This window comes from Chlorocebus sabaeus, chromosome 11, assembly GCF_047675955.1.
Source record: "Chlorocebus sabaeus isolate Y175 chromosome 11, mChlSab1.0.hap1, whole genome shotgun sequence".
Taxonomy (NCBI): domain Eukaryota; kingdom Metazoa; phylum Chordata; class Mammalia; order Primates; family Cercopithecidae; genus Chlorocebus; species Chlorocebus sabaeus.
This window is the reverse complement of record NC_132914.1, coordinates 92166255-92186379: the sequence shown is the minus strand read 5'-3', so window position 1 is coordinate 92186379 and position 20125 is coordinate 92166255. Positions and strand designations below refer to the sequence as shown.

Genomic DNA, 20125 nt, shown 5'->3' with positions numbered 1-20125 from the left:
GTTACCTGTGGGTGTGTCATATATGGCCTTTGTTATGTTGAAGTATGTTCCTTCTAGGCCGAGTTTGTTGAGAATTTTTTTTTAATCATGGAGGGATATTGAATATTATCAAATGCTTTTTCTGTGTGTGTTGAAATGATCGTGTGGTTTTTGTCCTTTATTCTATTTATGTGATGAGTTGCATATGTTGAACCATGCTTGCATCCTTGGGATAAATCCCAGTCAAGCTGTCCTCTGCCCCACCCTTGGTGCCGTGTGTAGACACCGGCTGTGGTAGGCAGGGGGAGGGTGATCCCTATAGGCCACTGGGAAGATGGCCAGGTGCGGGCAGCAGTTTATGTGCTGTGGCCCTGCTACTGGGGAGGGCAGGGTTGCTTTCAGTGGGAGCCGCCATAGGCAGGGGTCTGAGGGATGTGTACTTCACTAGCTTTGGCCCATAACTACCTACATGACTAGCTGTGGTCAGTGGACTTGTCCTGGGGCATGTGAAAATGTGCAGCTGCCCCTCTGCTGGGGATGAAGACTGGGTCGAGTTGTTTCCAGTGGCTGCCTTCTCGGCCCCTGCAGTGGTGGCTGAGGGGGAGAAATGTCAGTGGGACTCCAGGGATGTGGAGATACAGGGGCTGTTGGGCCCCAGGACAGGATGCAGTCTGGTGGGGGCTGGGCTTTCAAAGTGACACTGTGCTGTAGGTGCTTAAGACTCGGGGTTTGTGGGACCCAGCGTGAGTTCCCCCTCTGGAGCAATGTCTCTGGTTGCACAGTCTCCAGGCAGCGCCTTAGGTTAGTCTCTGGGTCCCCCAGAGTGGAGGGGCTCTCTCACGGCTAAGATTGCAGGATTCTGTAGTGGGAACGTGGCACTTACCCTTTCTCTGCATTGGGGAACCTGTGCTGGATCCCAGCCCACCCTGGCAGAGTAGGCCTTGCTTCTCTCTCCTTCCCTGCTTTAGATGTTTCCTGTCATTTCTCTGTTGAATTCCAGTGTTCTGTCTTAGATGATCTATTTGAAGTGTGACTATCTACTCGTTATTTTGGTTCTTCTTGTGGAAGAAGCTGTAGGAGATGCCTCTCGCCAACCATCTGGAAGTCCCTTGGGTTGATGCGTAAGTGCCCATAGAAGCTCATGCATGTGTTTCCAGGGACCCCAGTCCCTCTCCACCTCACACACCAAAGGAGAGTGAGGCAGAGAGGCAGAGCCTATTTATAAGGATCAATGAGGGGAAAAACACGTTTAGAATGAATGGGTGATTGTCGTTTGAGTCTGCATGAATTTAGGATTCTCCAGCTACTCAGAAGAGAGAAAACGTCCAGTTTTGTTGTTGTTTTGCTCCCCTGCCTCCCAGTAAAGAGGACTAAAAACACATTTTGGCTGAGAGAGAAGCGATCACACTTATGAGGGAAGAGCAGTGATGTGGGAAGAAAGAGACTGGCTGGGGTGCTATGGGACCAGTTATGCTGGTCATTTGTTTTGTGATTTCAGGACACATGGAGAATGTGGTTTAGGGGAAAATTTAGGCGGATTGGAAGGCATAGGTCCTGGATTCTAGTTCTGGATCTGCCATAAATTCATTGTTATCAGAATTGAATCTTTTTCTTTGTTTTCTTTCTTTTTTTCGAGACTGGGTCTTACTCTGTCGCCCACGCTGGAGTGCAGTGGCGTGATCTCAGTTCACTGCAACCTCCGCCTCCCAGGTTCAAGCGAATCTCCAGCCTCAGCCTCCTGAGTGGCTGGGATTACAGGCATGCACCACCATGCCCAGCTAATTTTTGTATTTTTAGTACAGACGAGGTTTCACCATGTTGGCAAGGCTGGTCTTGAACTCCTGGCCTCTCAGAGTGCTAGGATTACAGGTGTAAGCCACTGTGCCTAGCCCAGAATTGAATCTTGAGCATTCATTTGGGTATAGGGCCTTTCGATTGTTTAGGAAACAGTGGAGTTGGTTTCCACATGGGTTTCACATGGAGTTTTCCTCAATGTGAAGCAAAGGCAGAAGGAAAATAGTGATGTGTTTGGCTTTTTGTGGAGCTAAGAATATTTAATTTAATGGACTCTCCTTTATTCTAATATTGGATATGCCCTGCTTTTAATGTTAAATTACTTTATGAAGTGATGGTGAAAGAAGTAGATGGTGGTTGGATTTTTTTTTTTTTTTTTTTTTTTTTTTGGAGACTGAGTCTCGCTCTGTCACCCAGGCTGGAGTGCAGTGGCATGATCTTGGCTCACTGCAACGTCCGCCTCCCAGGTTCAAGCAATTCTCCTGCCTCAGCCTCCCAAGTAGCTGGGACTACAGGTGCGCGCTGCCACGCCCGGCTAATTTTTTGTGTTTTGGTAGAGACAGGGTTTCACCGTGTTGCCCAGGGTGGTCGCAAACTCCTGAGCTCAGGCAATGCACCCGCCTTGGCCTCCCAAAGTGCTGGGATTACAGCCACTGCGCCCAGGCTGTTTTTATTTTTTAATGATTTTACTGGCAACATAAAAAATTGACAACATTGTTTTAATCCTTTAAATTTGTTTTGAAATTTTAATGGCACACAAAATCTGTAACTCTCACAGCAGATAACCTTTAAACTTCCTTCCAATTCTAACAGTTGGGGATTCTAACCTTTTCTCACCACCTGTGAATGTGAGGCGAAAAGTTCAAGTGTCAGTTTATGTTTGTGCCCTAGAATAAGCCGTATTTTTGCCTGGAAAGATCATAGTGCCATGATGTAAGTGTTTTATGAGTGCCTTATTTTCTTCAACTGAAACAAAACTCGAAGCATTACCTGAAATCTTAATTTTAGCAAAGATTAGAATGGAAATAGTGGAAAAACCTTCACTGTTATGCATTGCTGGTGGGACTATAAATTGGTGTAGGGCTCAGCAAAGTTTTTCTGTAAAGGGCCAGACAGTAAATATTTGAAGGCCTTGTAAGGTCTCTGTCGCATGTTTTTCCTTCTCCCTCTCCTTTTTCTTCTTTTCTTTTCTTTTTTTTAAAAACAACTCTTTAAAACATAAAAGTATCCTTAGGTCATGGACTGGATTTGACCTGTGGGATATAGTTTGCCACCCCAGTCTAGTGTCTCTGGAAGTGAAAAAAATTCCGAATAAAAGTAAACCTGTATAGTTAAAAAAAAAAAATTATGTTGCACCTTGCTTTTTTCCCTCCTAATATTATATTGTAGACATTATTTCATAAACAGTAGCCTCAGATTTTTCAAAGACTGTATCATATTCTGTTGTATAGCTATTCTATTTAACCAGTATCTAAAAACTAATGAATATTTACAATGCTTTCAGTATTTTGCACGGGCGGATCACGAGGTCAGGAGATCGAGACCATCCTGGCTAACACGGTGAAACCCCGTCTCTACTAAAAATACAAAAAAAAAAAAAAAAAAAGTTACACCAAGTGTGCCTGCCTCTCCTGCCTTCCCTTCTACCTCCTCCATCTCTTCTGCCTCTTACACCCCCGAGGCAGCAAGACCAACCCTCCTCTTCTTCCTTTTCCTCAGGAATATGAATATGATGAGGATGAAGACCTTTATGATGATCTACTTCTACTTATTGATTTAAAATAATGTTTTTAAGATAATACCATTTATAATCTAAAAAGAATAGGCCTGGCACAGTGGCTCACACCTTTAATCCCAGCACTTTGAAGGGCTGAGGCGGGTGGATCACTTGAGGTCAGGCATTCAAGACCAGCCTGGCCAGCATGGTGAAACCCCATCTCTACTAAAAAAATACAAAAATTAGCCGGGCGTGGTGGTGTGTGCCTGTAGTCCCAGATACTCAGGAGGCTGAGGCAGGAGAATTGCTTGAACCTGGGAGATGGAGGATATAGCTGAGATGAGATCATGCCACTGCACTCCAGCCTGGGCAACAGAATGAGACTCCATAAAAAAAAAAAAAAAAAAGAATAGTGTGTGTGTGCACACATGCTTGCTTACCTGCACACATATGCACTTACACTTATTGTATGTACTGAGCATGTGGTAAGTGTGGTTGTCACTGAGGAGAGCAACTGAATAGGGGCAGGAATGACAGGAAAACTTACTTTTAAACTTTATATTATTTTGTAGCTTATGAATGTAAAGCCATGTACATGTACCACCTATACAAAAAATAAGTTGAATTAAAAAAAACTGAAAATTGGAAAAATGATGATAATTTTCAGTGTGAAAAATTAAATTATTGCTTGAAACAGATCTGAATCATTCTTCAATCACAGATGAACTTGCACTGCCCTAAAAAATGTACACATTTGATTCCCTTTCTTTCCATGAAGCTGCTTTGATAGAATAATAATCTTAGCCCGCCCTTGCTCACCTGCAGTGGTGGGAGACCCGTCTGAAGAAGTTGGGTTGAAGGTTATGCTGTTGTTAGTGTTTCTTCTGATTTTTAAAATTGTTGCACAGATAGTCATACTACAAGTTGACATGAAGAATAAATATGTGTGAAGAGAGTTTAGTTTGGTAATGAAATAAAATCTATAGGTGCGGAAGGTTGGTGCTAGAAGGCTCACTGAGACCCGTCCAACCCATTGGTTTTTTCAGTATCCTAAGAGATAGAAGGCTTGCCCAAGGTCAGGCAACAGGCGAGAGCAGAGCCTGAACTTAGACTTGCTGAGGTGGACAAGGCTGTGCTGCTACGGAGTGTTACTCTGTATCGTTTCAACCTTGATTTTTCTATATTCCTGATTCACTGTAAGGTGGAGATGTGGAACATGGCTCCCCAGTGGCCGTTCTTCCCTGAATCATACCCAGCCATGGAGACTGTGTTCTTTCCCCCATGCCCTTCCCACCCGAGAGAGCCTTGAACAGCTCACTTAGCAGTTCTTGTTCCTTATCCTGACCGGAAGGCCCAGCTACTCCTTTTGGTCTCTGAGACAGCTGAAGTGTTGGACTAACAAAAGCCACTGTGTTTTCTGCAGGGAAGGGGTAACTTGTGGCCAAACACTATGGTAGAGAGAAGATGTGAGAGGAAAAGATGCAGGATCACTGATGTGTAGATGTAACTGAAGGTGGAGAGAGAATACGGTGTGGTAGATTGCAAGGGCAGCCAGTTCCCCACCTCTCCCTGGATCCATGCCTTTGTAATTCTTTTCACTAAAGAGACACCTCTTGAGTCTGGGCGTCTCTTTTTTCTTTTCTTTTTTCTTTTTTCTTTTTTTTTTTTAAGACAGAGTCTTGCTCTGTTGCCCAGGCTGGAGTGCAGTGGCGTGATCAAGGCTCACTGATGCAACCTTCACCTCCCGGGTTCAAATGATTCTCCTGTCTCAGCCTCCCGAATAGCTGGGATGACAGGCACACGCCACCATGCCTGGCTAATTTTTATATTTTTAGTAGAGACGGGGTTTCGTCATGTTGGCCAGGCTGGTCTCACACTCCTGACCTCAGGTGATCCGCCTGTCTTGGCCTCCTGAAGTCCTGTGATTACAGGCATGAGGCATTGCGCCCAGCCTGGGCTATCCTCTTGACGTTGGCTTTGACCAACAAGCTGCAGTAGTATGATGGAGAATATGCCGGCTCCAAGCCCAGGCCTTCAGAGACTGCATGATTCTTCTTGCTCTCTTGCACATCCACCATTGTCTCACGGATGTTCTCAGAGCAGAGCTGAATTACCCTAATCTTCCTAGCTAAAGACTTCCTAAATCAGCAAAGAACCAGCTGATCGCAGGGTGATAATTACTCCAGGGCAAGTAATCTCAGCCAGGATGAGCAGAGCCGCCTAATTGACCACTCCAGACACTTGAGCTATGAGCCTTTACTGCTGTATGCCAGTGAGTTTCTCTGATTGCTTTCGCACAGCATTATTGTGAAATAGATAACTGATACACATGGGGATGGTGGGAAATGGACAGGTGGTTGGCCCTGTGTTCAGAAATGGAGAAACTTTCTCCTCCTCTCCTCCTGTATAACACTGTCTGAAAACATGGAGCAGTATTTCTGGTACAGTAGAAAAACAAAATAAAACAAACCAGCCATGGACAACTCTCAGCATCAGGAAAGTACAGCATAGTTGCTGAAGTGCTACAAAGGGAAAGTGAACCTTCAGGCAAGGACTGTATCTTTCTAAGCTGTCAGAAACATCAGTAGTTACTGGGCACAGAGGCTCACGCTTGTAATCCCAGCACTTTGGGAGGCCAATGCAGGCGGCTCACTTGAGGTCAGGGGTTCAAGACCAGCCTGGCCAACATGATGGAACCCCATCTCTACTAAAAATACAAAAATTAGCCAGGCATGGTGGTGGGCCCCTGTAATCCCAGCTACTTGGGAGGCTGAGGCAGGAGAATCGCTTGAATCCGGGAGGTTGCAGTGAGCTGAAATTGTGGCACTGTACCAGCCTAAGTGACAGAGTGAGACTCCGTCTCAAAAAAAAAAAAAGAAGAAGAAGAAATGTCCATGGTAATACTAGCATTTGAAAGGACTGCCTTCCCTTCCTCCATAAATCATTTAACTTCATCTATTGGAAATTTTGTCCTTTTACCATGGAGTCGTCGGTTGCTATTCCAGTTTTACTGATGAGCTTATTCAAGTTCCAGATAGGAGATAATTCCCCTGTTCTATGACTGCTATCACACTCAAGTAGAAGAGGAGAAGGAGGAGGCAGCTGGGGTGGGGAGAAGAAAAGAAAAGAAAAGAAAAAAGAAAAGCAACCACCAAGAAAGTTAACATTCTCCAATGGTGTAGGCACAAAAAAGAGTGATTTCGCGTCTTTTCCAACAACATGGATAGAGCTGGAAGCAAGTATGTACCCAGTGAACTGCCTTTTACTTACAAGTGGGAGGTAAACAGTGGGTATACACACGGTCATCAACATGGAACTGATAGACACTCCAAAGAATAAAACACCGGATAAAGCACATGAAAAAGTTCAAAAAGAAATGCTCGTAAAAGAGTAATTCAGGATGTATATGTAACATTTTATCCTAGGAATGTGAATTTTTTTTAAGGAAGTTTGTAACTAGACTCTTTGGTTAGTTTCAGTTAAGGTAAACTACATGATGATCACAATAGATTCCTAAATTACATTTGACAATTCAGTACCTGTTGTTAATTTAAAATATATAATTCTTATAAAAATAAGATTTTTTAACATGATTTGTTTATGTTATAAACTAAAAAATAAATTTTGTATGTCTATACACCCACACATACATATCTCTTAAACCAATATTTAATGTCGTACTTAATAGTGAAACCTTAGAGAGTCCCTTTAAAACAAAAAAACTAAGATGATATTTATTATTGTTCTAGAATTTCTTGTCAATGCAATAAAGCATGAAACATATGAAATATAGCTGATAGTAGGACGTAAAAAGTTTTTAAAAAAATAAGCAACATAATTACATGCCAACAAAAAAGAAACAAATGTATGGTAATATTCCTAAACTTATTGACAACTCAGTAATGTTGTGGGTTTATACATGAAGCATAATAGCTTTATTATATACCAGCAACAATCTGTTAGATATAATAGAGAAAGTGCTTCTAGTTATAATAACAGCAAAAAAGCATAAAACCTTTAGAAAAACTCTCACAGCACATTGCTGGAATAAGTAAATAATGGAATTTACTAGGAGATATTTTTTAAAATTTTGAACAAAGGAGGTATCAGGTTTGTGGATATAAGAACATTGAATATTTTACATGTATTATTTTTCTCCAAGTTATTTTGTAAATTTTATGTTAAGCCCATGTAGTTCTGCAGAAAAAGTTCATTGCTACATTCTCTCTGGGAGCTCAGTTTGGTAGTGTGTGAGGAAAGCCTTGAAAGAGTCTCTATCCTTTAGGGTGTAAGGAACAGAAAACCTGGTAAAAATGGTTTACACAGAAAGAAGTTTAGGTTTATCATCTCACTGTCCAGAGGTGGAGTGTCTCCAGGAAATTCAGCAGCTCAAAAACATCACAAAGGACATGAATCTTTCCTTTTCCTTCTCCACTATCCTGAGTACATAGCTTGTTCCCATAGACTTAAGTCCTCGTAGTCAGTATGGCTGCATCAGTTTCAGGCATCGCATCTTTTTACAATCATATCTAGAGTTGAGAAAAGGAACCATGGATATTTGTAAAGAAAACCTTTTCCAAGAGCTCCCAAAAGACCTTTTCTCATGTCTTACTGGCCAAAATTGCATTAAATGGCCTATACTAAAACAGGTGGTGAGTTAGATTTAGGTGGTAGCTTAGACTATCAGGATTCTCCTTTCTCTTCCTTGTTGGGAAGAGGCTCCTTACTCTGAGCACATGGTAGAACGTAAGGTAAACAATGGAACAAAATGTGTCTCTACCAGCAATGAAGACGTGTGTGTGCGTGTGTGTGCGTGTGTGTAGGTGTAGGGGGACTGGCTTTGACTAGCAGTCTATACTCTTTGAATCAAGAATTTCAGTTCTAGAAGCTTATTTTAAAGAAATAAGCACAGAGTTGAACATAGTTTTCTGTACTCAAATGAACAATAATACTTACAATAATGAATAAATAACTCCATTATTAATTAATTAGAAACTACAGAAATATATGGCACAGATTTAAATTATTGTACATCCATGATAAATAGAATATTTAAACCATTAAAAATTACATTTTCAGATACTAATAGCATAAGAAAAGCTCTATTAAATGTTTTCGGTGGGAGGAGAAAGATACGGAATTAAAATTAAGTGGATTTCATTTTCATTCAGTCACACTAATATACTGAAGATTGGGGAAAAACACCACCAGAATGTTGGTTTTATTCGAGTGATAAATTATGGGCGATTTTCTCCTTTTCTGTATTTTCTGACTTTCTCTAATACTTTTAAGATCAGAATAATTAACAGCACTAAAATCACACACTTCAATTGTATCAGTTAGATTTTGCTGGATGACAAACTATCGTAAAATGCAGTGATGTAACTATTTAGCCCACGGTTCTGTAGGCAAGCAATGTGGGATGGACCCATGTGGGCAGTTGTCTTCTAGGCTGGGCTGGCTCATCTTTATACCACATATGTTCTCGTTCTCCAGCAGCTAGCCTTGACTTGTTCTCGTGGCTGTCAAGCAGGGTTCTCATGGCTGTAAAGCAGGGAGCAGAAGAAAGCAGAGCCTCGTGGGGCTGGGTTCCGGACTGGCACATTGCCAGCTCTGCCACTTTATGTTGGCTAAAGCAATCCACGTGGCCAGCCCAGCTTCAAGGTTTGGTAAACAAACTCCCTTGATGAAAGAAGCCACATAATCACAGTGAGTAAAGGGTGTGGGTACAAGGGAGTGGGATGGAGGATTTGGGGCCTTTTTTGCAAGCAATCTATCACTTCATCTTAAAAAGAAAGAAAACAGCAACAAGAGTCTTACCCAAAGATTCAACAAATAAAATGTGAACTAAAAGTCATACGTTTAGGTGATGAGAACTTTATTTTTTGAGACAGAATGTCACTTCGTCTCCAAATCATATAGTTCACTGCAGCCCAAAACTCCTGGGCTCCAGTGGATTCTCCCACCCCAGCCTCCCCTCCTGCCTCAGCCTCCCCTCCTGCCTCAGCCTCCCCTCCTGCCTCAGCCTCCTGAGTAGCTGGGAGCACAGGCATTTGTCACCATACCTAGTTAACTTTTTGTTTATTTTTAAAGATGGGGTCTTGCCATGTTGCCCAGGCTGATCTAGAACTCCTGGCCTCCCAAAGCACTGGGATTATAAGCATGAACCACCGCGTCTGGTTGATGAGAACTTTTAAATAAGTGCTTTCCTTTAAGATGTTGGGTAAGATTTTATCTTTCTCATTCATGACTGGTTGAGAGTTTCGTGACAGCTTATCTCTTGAGGTAGCACTAAGCATTTAATCAAGAAAGAGGATAAAGCAAAACCTCTCTATAAATGAATTAATATTGATGCACTCTCAGAATTTGTTCTTTGGGTGTGTTAATAACTCATTCTGTGCAGGTCTTCAAAATGCTGAGTGATGGGACCATAGCCAGAAGCAACAGGCTGAAGCCTTGCCATGCTTGGAGGCTTATCACTTTTCATCCAGGTCCTCACAGCAGTGGGAATTAGGAAAGACCCTTGGGGTACAGCCTCCAGTGAATAACTAGAGGATACATGCTGGTCCTCCTGGATGCATGGTCATCATGGCTATGGTATTCATTAGTGAGAGAGACTCTGATGCATCCCAAACTCTGGGCAAACTCAGGGATTTTGTGGGAACCTGAAGCCTTAGGATACATGTGCTGCATCTTCTTGGAGCATTGCTTTGTTTGGTTTATGGTTTTTTTGTTTTTTGTTTTTTGTTTTTTTTTTAGATGGAGTCTCACCTTATCGCGCAGGCTAGAGTGCAGTGGTGCGATCTTGGCTCACTGCAACCTCCGCCTCCTGGGTTCAAGCAATTCTCCTACCTCAGCCTCCTCAATACCTGGGATTATAGGCACCTGTCACCACACCCAGCTTATTTTTGTATTTTTAGTAGAGACGGGGTTTTACCCTGTTGGCCAGGCTGGTCACGAACTCCTGACCTCAGGTGATCCACCCACCTCGGCCTCCCAAAGTGCTGGGATTACAGGCATGAGCCACCATGCCCAGCCTAATATGAATATCTTAAACAACATGGTATGTTTATCAAAATGAAAACATTTACCTTGGTACAACACTATTAACTTTAGTTGTTAACTACATACTTTATTCACATTTTCCCAGTTTTTCCTCGAATGTTATTTTCTGTTCCAGGATCCAATCCACATTATATTTAGTTGTCATGTCTCCTTAGTCTCATCCAATGTATGACACTTTCATCTTCCCTTGTCTTATATGGCTGCTATAGTTTGGATGTTTGACCCTTGCTAATCTCATGTTGAAATCCGATTTCCAGTGTAGGAAGTGAGTGCCTAATGGGAAGTGTTTGGGTCATGGGAGTGGATCCCCAGTGAATAGCTTGGTGCTGTCCTCGTGATAATGAGTGAGTTTTCACTCTGTTAGTTCCCATGAGAGCTGGTTGCTAAAAAGAGCCTACCCCCGTACTCTCTTTCTCACTTTTTTTTTGAGACAAGGTCTTGTTTTTTGGCCCAGGTTGAAGTGGACTGGCATGATCACGGCTCACTGCAGCCTCAACCTCCTGGACTCAAGAGATCCTCCCACCTCAACCCCCCGAGCAGCTGTGACTAAGGCACGCGTCACCTTGCCCAGCTAATTTTTCTATTTTTTGTAGAGATGGGGTTTCACCATGTTGCCCAGGCTGGTCTCAAACACCTGGGCTCAACAGATTCTCCCCTTTTGGCCTCCCAAAATGGTGGGATTACGAGCATGAGCCACTGTTTCCGGCCCCTCTCCTCTCTCTTGCTTCTCCTCTCACCATGTGATCTCTGCACACACCAGTTCCCTTTCACCTTCTGCCATGAGTGGAAGCAGCCTGAGGCCCTCACCAGAAGCAGATGCTGGCACCATGCTTCTCGAATATCCTGCAGAACCATGAGCCAAAAAAACAGATGTTGCTTTATAACAGCACTAAATGGACTGAGACATATGACCTTGACACTTTTGAACAGTAGTATTCAGGCATTTTGTAGAATGTTCTTCCATTTGGGTTTGTCTAGTGTCTTCTCAGGATTAGATTGAGGTTATGGACTTTGGGGACAAATACAGTTCAGGTGATATGCTGTTCTCACTGCGGTCCCTGAAGGAGTACATGATGTCAAGATGGCTTGTTACTGGTGATGTTAACCTCACTTAGCTATCAAGTCATGTCTGCTAGGTTTCACTACTGTAAGGTTACTGTCTTTCCCTTTCCATCATTTATTAATTAGAGAGGAATCACCAAGTCCAGCCCATACTCGGGGCATGGGGGGATTGAGTTCCACCTCTTGGAGGAGTATCAAAGAGTCTGTAGACATATTTTAAAACCACCACAGTAATTAATATTTGTATTGGTATTCAGGAAGGAGATATTTTAAGGTTGTACAAATAATGTTCCTCCATAAAGTTTCACACATTGATTTTAGCTTCATCAGTGTATCTTGTTGGAGCAGTTATTACTATGGTATTCTAATCATGATTTTCTCTTTTCTTTCTTAAACAAAATTTGTAAACTGTCGAGTTCTGTATTAACGTCCATAATCCTGCTATTACCAAAAGTGCAACAGCTCATCATTCCCGGGACGACTGAAGGCCATAATTTTTTTTAGGGCAAACATTTCTGCTCCAGTGAAATACAGGTGATTTTCTATTTTCCTAGTTCCTTCTACAAGTATTAATTAGAATTCTTTTGTAAGGAAGATCTGTCCCTTTTGCTATATTTACTTAGTCACTTATTTGTTTCGGTATAGTCTTACAGATACTTGGTTTATTCTATGATCTTATACTATTATCCCTGTTTTTTTTTTTTTTTTTTTTTTTCTCTAATTTGTTCCAGCTTTGGCTATTGGGAACTCCTTCAGTTTGGCTTATATGTCCATTTAACATGCCCCATCTTTCTTCTTTTTTCCTTTTTCACCCTTGCCTTTTTAAAAAAGCACCTCCCTTGCTTTGTGGCATTCTAAGATGTCCAGGTTCATCTTGCATTTTCCTTTCTGCAGTTCAAAGGGGACAGAAAGGGCTGCTGGGTGTGCACGTAAACATAGGGTGGCCTAGAGTCAGCCATTTCTTCAAAGAACACTGGTCTCTTGGAGGTCATCTGGAGGATGGTACTTAGAAACCAACGTCCAGATACTGGGTGTGCTTGTTGCTACAGGGACAACACAGCTTCAAGGCTGCCTGAGTGGACAAAGCTGGGAAATATATGTGACATGTACACCCATATATAGTATACATATATCATATATATACACACACACCCCTGCATTTCTGTATCTGTGTGTGTATATAAAACAATGCTGGCTGGGCATGGTGGCTCATGCCTGTAATCTCAGCACTCTGGGAGGCTGAGGTGGGTGGATCATGAGGTTAGGAGTTCGAGACCAGCCTGGCCAACATGGTGAAACCCCATTTCTACTAAAAATACAAAAAAATTAATCAGACGTGGTGGCGCACACCTGTAGTCCCAGCTACTTGGGAGGCTGAGGCAGGAGAATCACTTGAACCCAGGAGGTGGAGGTTGCTGTGAGCTGAGATTGTGCCACAGACTCCAGCCTGGGAGACAGAGTGAGACTCTGTCTCAAAAAAAAACCAAAAAACAAACAAAAATCAATGCCATGAGTCATACTGATATTGCAACATCACTTTTACTGAGTAACTTTTTGGAGAACATGATTTAAAAAATTTTTTTAATGAGAATAAACTTGTACAGTTGATCTATTAGGATGCCATTTGGCCACAAGCAAGAGTTAGCCATGCAGGGGTCCACATTCCTCACAGTCATCCTTGGAATAAGTGGAGGCTGGCCTGGGTGCAGAAACCAGAACCATCCTCCTTGGCCTTCCTGGCTCTTTCCCCATGGCTGCAGATGGCTGCTTTAGCAGCACTAAAGGCAGTAGAAGGGTCAAAAGGCTTCTTTTGTGTGATATGGTTTGGATATTTGTCCCCTCCCAAATCTCATGTTGAAATGTAATCCCCAATGTTGGAGCTGGGGCCTGGTGAGAAGTGTTTGGGTCATGGGGCAGATCTGTCACGTGTTGGTGCTGTCCTTGTGATAGTGAGTGAGTTCTCATGAGATCTGGTTGTTTAAGTTTGTGGCTCCTCTGCTCCAACTCGCTCTTGCTCCTGCATTCACCATGTGACATGCTGTTCCCATTTTGCCTTCTGCCATGAGTAAAAGCTCCCTGAGGCCTCCCTGGAAGCTGTGCTCAGGATGCCGGTGCCATGCGTGTACAGCCTGCATAACTGTGAGCCAGTTAAACCTCTTCTCTTTATAAATCACCCAGTGTCAGGTATTCCTTTATAGCAGTGCAAGAATGGCCTAATACACTTTGCATAAACCTGTGTCTTTTTTTTTTTTTTTTTTTTTTTGAGACGGAGTTTTGCTCTTGTTGCCCAGGCTAGAGTGCAATAGTGTGATCTTGGCTCACTGAAACCTCTGCCTCCCAGGTTCAAGTGATTCTTCTGCCTCAGCCTCCTGAGTAGCTGGGATTACAAGTGTGTGCCACCATGCCCGGCTAATTTTTCTATTTTTAGTAGAGATGGGATTTCACCACGTTGGCCAGTCTGGTCTCGAACTCCTGATCTCAGGTGATCCACCTGCCTCGGCCTCCCAAAGTGCTGGGATTAGGTGTGAACCACCGCACCTGGCCAAACCTATGTCTTTTTATTGGGAAAGGAAGGCTTTCCCTGCTGACCTCCCTGTTTAGTGAGACCTGAGTTATACTTGTCTTTGACTTGTCACTGGCCAAAGAGAAGGAGAAAACCAAAGAAAAGGTTGAATCCTATCATGATTCACTTTCTGAGGCTGAGAGAGGGACCCGTCCTCCCTCAGGTTGGGTTCAAAGGGGACAGAAAGGGCTGCTGGGGGCGCACGTAAATATAGGGTGGCCTAGGATACAGACTTCTTTTTTTTTTTTTTTGAGACGGAGTCTCGCTCTGTCACCCAGGCTGGAGTGCAGTGGCCGGATCTCAGCTCACTGCAAGCTCCGCCTCCCGGGTTCACGCCATTCTCCTGCCTCAGCCTCCCGAGTAGCTGGGACTACAGGCGCCCGCCACCTCGCCCGGCTAGTTTTTTGTATTTTTTAGTAGAGAGGGGGTTTCACCATGTTAGCCAGGATGGTCTCGATCTCCTGACCTCGTGATCCGCCCGTCTCGGCCTCCCAAAGTGCTGGGATTACAGGCTTGAGCCACCGCGCCCGGCTGGATACAGACTTCTTAGGAACTTTTAAAGATTGGAGATACTTAGTGCTTACCTTCCAGGAGGAGAAACAGAGACACAGAAAGGTTAATACACTGGCCAAAAGTCACAGAGTACATGCTGGAGCCAGGGTTGGAAGTCAGGGAGTGTGGTTCCACAGTCTATAGACACACACTAGCCACAGGCACGTTGGATACAGTACACTCTGGGATCTGGACCTGTAGGAATGCAGGCCCGTGTTGAAAAGGTGCCAACCCCTGTGGCTCATTGTGGGTCCTGGCTGTCCACATTGCAGGGTCACTTTTTTGACTGAGATGTTTTCTGTTATAGTTGTCCCTTAGACAAAGTGAAGAGGTACCCCTGACCATTACACCTTAATTCGACTTGGCCTTCTGGATCATTTTATATGTTGACATTTGCCCAAGAGGAGCCTGGGGATTGGACTGGAACTTTTCTTTGCTCTTTTTTTTTTTTTTTTTCCCCTCCCTTGGGCTATAAAATTTTACTGGCAGGTCAGGGGAAGAGCCAGGGGTAAGGGTTCCTTCCTTCCCATCCCCCTACCCAGGAGACGGGCTCTGAGGAGAGCAGAGGCCCTGGAGCCTGCCGCCTCAGAGGACCTTGGAGGTGGACAGGTTGTTGTAGTGATCTTCCTGGCCCTTGAGCAGGCTGTGGTAGGTGGTGATCTCCTGCTCCAGGAGCTGCTGGTACTCCTGATTCTGCCACTCACCTTCAGCTTGCACATCACCCAGCTGGGCTTTAATACTGCTGATCAGTGCCTGGATCTGTGCCAGCTGGGCTCCAGAGCACACCTCTGTTTCTGCCAATGTGCTTTCCAAGGGAGTTTTCATGCTGAGCTGCAACTGCAGCTCAATCTCAAGACCCTGGAGGGTGCACCGCAGGTCAGTGACCTCGGACCTGCTTACCTGGAGTTGGTCTGTGTGGCCAGTGACCTCCCAGTTCAGTTCCTCAGTCCAGCTGGTGAACCAGGCTTCAGCATCCTTCTGGTTCTACTTGGCCATGACCTCATATTGGCTTTGCCCATCACTCGGGATCTTGGCACGTCAGAGCCGAATCCACCTCCACATTGACCTGGTCTCCCACTTGGCCCCCCAGGACATTGATTTCCTCCTCATGGTTCTTCTTCAGGTAGGCCAGCTCTTCCTTCAGGCCTTTGATCTGTGCCTCCAGGTCAGTCCTGGCCAGGGTCACCTCATCCAGCACCCATACTTGGTTCGGACATCATCTGCAGCCAGATGGGTGTTGTCGATCTGTAGGACAATCCTGGAGTTCTCAATGGTGGCACCAAGAATCTTGTCCCGCAGGTCCTCGATGGGCCTGTAGTAGTGGCTGTGGTTGCGGGAGGGCCTGGGCCCCTGCTTCTGCTACTGGTCACGGAGCTTCACCTCCAGTTTGCTGTTGGCTGCCTCCAGGGCATGCACCTTGTCCAAGTAGGAGGCCAGGCGATCGTTGAGGTTCTGCATGGTGAGCTTCTCATTGCCCACAAGCAGCCTGTCGGACCAAGCCAGGATGCCGCTGTAGCCCCCTGAAGGAGGATGAGGACGCGGAGCGGGCAGAGGACACGGATATGCCACAGCCGCCGGAGCCCCGGTGCCTGCTGGGGGACTGGAACTTTTCTAGTGAGCAGTAGAGAGCGCAGTCCAGCTCACACGCAGCCACAGTGCTAAAGGAAGGAGCAGCCATTAGGATAGTTATGTGCTTGGCCTGGCCTGTCACTACAAAGGTTTGTGACCTCAGGCAAAGTCCTGAATCAGATGGTCTTAAGACAGTGTATCATCTTATCTGACTTTGATGGCACAGACATGCAGCCCCCCTTTTTCTGTCTTATTTCCCTAATCTGTGAACTGTCGGGGGTGATCCGGATAAACCTTAACATGCTGGTCAGAGGAGAGTGGGGCTCTGAACAGAGCTGGGAGGCCCCCAGTACTTCTCTCTGCTATCTGTTCTGTGTCTTCTGTCCACTCCTTCGTATGAGCTACAAGGAATTTCTGCAAAAGGGTAAGGTGGGAACTCAAACTGGGAGGAGTGGAGACTGAAGACAAGCCAGGAAGATATGTGCCGAGAAAGATGCCAGATGAACTCGATCTCAGACCCCACGGCGCGTCCTCTGTGGGCCCTGGCTTGCGTCTGTCAGTTGGTGATCTGAGTCAGCAGATCTGTTTCTCACATCTGGATGCCAAAAAGCAGGAAATCCCTGGTCCTGGCTGGGATCGGGGGATGATCTCAGATGTGGAGACAGGGCAGCAGGCCCTCAGATGGGCTTCCAAGCAAGTCTTGTCCCCAGTAGGAGCCCATGAGTCCTCTTTTCAGCCACTTGGATCTTTTGCTTTTTAGTTTTGGTGACTGATCTTCTGTCCCAGCCGGGGGAAAAAATTTCTGCACAGAGGCTTGCTCCAGGATTCTCTTTCTTCTTCTTTTTTTAACTAGGGACTGCTGACGTCACTTCTGTTTTGTTTTCTTTTGGAATTTATTCCTGTTTTACAGAGTCCTTCCCTGGCCTGATGCTCTCAGGCATAGCTTGGTGGTTAAGCTTCCCCCTTCCCCCTAAGTCTTGTTCTCTTCCCAGACACAGGCACTCCCCGCTTGGCTGTCTGAGTAAACACAGGCCCCGCCTCTTGGGATTCTACCTAATAGCCCTTTTGCCGTTTGGGGCCTGGCCTGGTATCAAGTGTCTTCTTTTAAAAAACAGCCTTGGGCTGGGCTCTGAGGCTCTGCCTGTGAGCCCTTCTGGAGACAGAGGCAGGCAGAGGGCTCTGAGTCCAGGGGTTTAAGGTCAGCCTGGGCAACATGATGAAAGCTCATCTCTTCAAAAATACAAACATTAGCTGGGTGTGGGGGCATGCACCTGTGGTCCCAGCTATGGGCGGTGGGGGCTCTGGAGCAGGAGGATTGCTCGAGCCTGGGAGGTGGAGATTGCAGTGAGCTGTCATCACACAACTGCATTCCAGCCTGGGTAACAGAGCAAAACCCTGTCTCAAAAAATAAATAAAAAATAAAATAAAATAAAAAACAGCCGTTAAAACCTACATTTATTTTGATTTCTAAAGCAATACATGTCTGCTGTGTAAAATTTGGGAAGTAAAAGTAATAAAGAAGACAATAAAGATCTACCTTAATCCTAGTGCCCAGAGAATTATTGTTTCATGCATTTTATTTCTCTTTCTTCTGGAAGTATGTATATACATGTGGGTATGAATATTTAACATAGTTGGAGCCATAGTTTATAACACATTTTGCTTTTATGTTCTCACTAACCCCTGTTAATATGACCCTAGCCATGTCTTTGAATTTTTTGAAGTTAAATTATGCTCTACTTATTTAATGATCATACACTCACTTTCTACCTTTTGTACCTATCATCCCTTCTTCACTCTCATTCCCCTATTTTAGGATGATGATGATGAGGAGGAGGAGGAGGAGGAGGAGGAGGATCAGTCATATAGAAACTCTCGGTATTGATACATTCATGCTTGGAGTGCTCTGTAAGGTTGATGCTGTTACTATCCTCTTATTAATGGATGAGAAAATGGAAGTTAAGGAAATTGTCCAGGTTGCATGCCCTAGTAAGGGACCCAACTGGATTTGAACTTTGACACTAGCTCAGAGTCTGAACTAGCCTCCCTTGATATTCTTCTTGTGAGCACTTCTTTTCTGGGTCAAAGATAGCATGACAGCATTTTCCAGATTTTGTGGATAAAGCTGGGTGTTAGTCTTGGCCTGGCCACTTCCATCCTCTGTGGCCTTTGGTAAGTTATTTCACCTCTCTAGATCGCTTGAGCCTTTTTGGGTCTCAGGGTCTATGACTTTGTAGTGGAAAGAAAACAGAACAGAGACAACATTCAAGGACAGACCCAGAATGACAGGAACATCATTGTCTACTTGATTTCAGGGACACTTAAATTTGGCTCTAAAAGACATTTCTGTGAGGAAGTTGGTTTTCTCCACACTTTACTAAGGCAGGAGCTAGGTGGTGCCCAGGAGAAGTCCCCACACGGGCTGTGAGGTTTTCTTGTATGCTAAGTTAGAGCGGTTCTCACGAAGGGTAAGCCCCATGACATATTTCCCTTGAGTGTACTGAGGTCACAGGGCTTCTGTGACTCACCAGCAAGTGTGGGGAGTAAAGGGCATGTGTCCCTCCCTGGCACAGGCATCCACCCCCTGTCATGTCGTGGCATGATCTTTGAGGTGTGTAGGTGGAAGAATGCTCCAGTCAGCTAAAGTAGGCTTCTTTAGTCGCCATGTGTGCTGCTGGGTGAGTGAGGCGGGCTGGGCAAGCCAGAGATGACTGCTCTGCTTTTCCTGACATCAGTGATGGGACTGTCTTGCTTGGTGGCACAGATATTTTTCCAGGGTTCTGTCCCTCCACCCACTGACCAGAAAAAGAAAAAGAGAACAAGAAGACGCTTGTCTTACAAAATAAAAAGTTTACCCCATGCAGTTTCCCTTCCCTTTTCATGTAGATGTTACAAAGCAAAAACACACCCCCACAGCGAGGGGTTTTTGAACTCGGCTGGGTTTCAGCTGTCACCCAGGAAGCAGCCAGCACTGTACGTGGCCCTTTGCTTTACTCTGCAGGTGTTGGTGATTCTCGGGTGCAATGTCTGGCAATTGGGTTTCTGTGCCAGGTCTTCTGCACATGGCTTTCTTTGTTTAGTATTATTTCCCCTGTTTGCCAGGCTTCTCTGAGGAGATACTGATATTTTTTCTTTGTCCAGTTCTCTTATCCTAGAAACAAACAAAAACTGCACCTTTTAAAAATGTTTGTTTTCCTATGGTTGATTTGGAAAATATCTCGCTTTAGCCAGGGAATAGTACAGCTTTTGTTCTGTTAGTGAAATGATCTGGGGATTTTATTTCAAAGTATAAGTCCCTAAGATAATGAATGAGGGTTATAAGGAAGGGAACATGGTTATGTTTGGGAAGTGAATTAAATTGAATAGAGCAATGATGAAGCACTAAAGGTATGTTAGAAACATACACATGTCAGTCAAGTTTTCAAGTCTCCCAAGGAAACTACAGTCATGGTGATGATAATGATGATGTGTCGATAATAAAGATAATAACATCAGCATTTGTTGAGTATTTACCATGTGTTGTTAATAGATAGTGTGCTAGTTTAAAACAACTCAGTTGTATGTATTATTTTTGTTGTATAGGAACAAGAAACTGAAACTCAGTCTAAGTAACATGCTCAAGTCAGCTGGTAAGTAGGAGTGCTGTGTTTTAGACACAGGTTGAGTCCACAGTTCCAACCCTTAACCTCCAGGCAAACTGCCTTCAAAATCATATTTTAAGAGATCTTGGGCCGGGTGTGGTGGCTCATGCCTGTAATTGCCACGCTTTGGGCCAAGGCAGGTGGATCATTTCAGGTGAGGAGTTCCAGACCAGCCTGGCCAAC

At 44.5% G+C, this 20125-nt stretch overlaps 1 protein-coding gene and 1 pseudogene across 2 annotated transcripts in view; one reads left to right on the top strand and one right to left on the bottom strand.

Moving 5' to 3' along the window:
• The window catches only part of TMCC3 (transmembrane and coiled-coil domain family 3), a 309980-nt gene that overhangs the window by 25188 nt on the left and 264667 nt on the right, over positions 1-20125 (top strand). The gene's annotated exons all lie outside the window — the stretch shown is intronic.
• Positions 15045-17592, bottom strand: LOC103238882 (keratin, type I cytoskeletal 19 pseudogene; annotated as a pseudogene).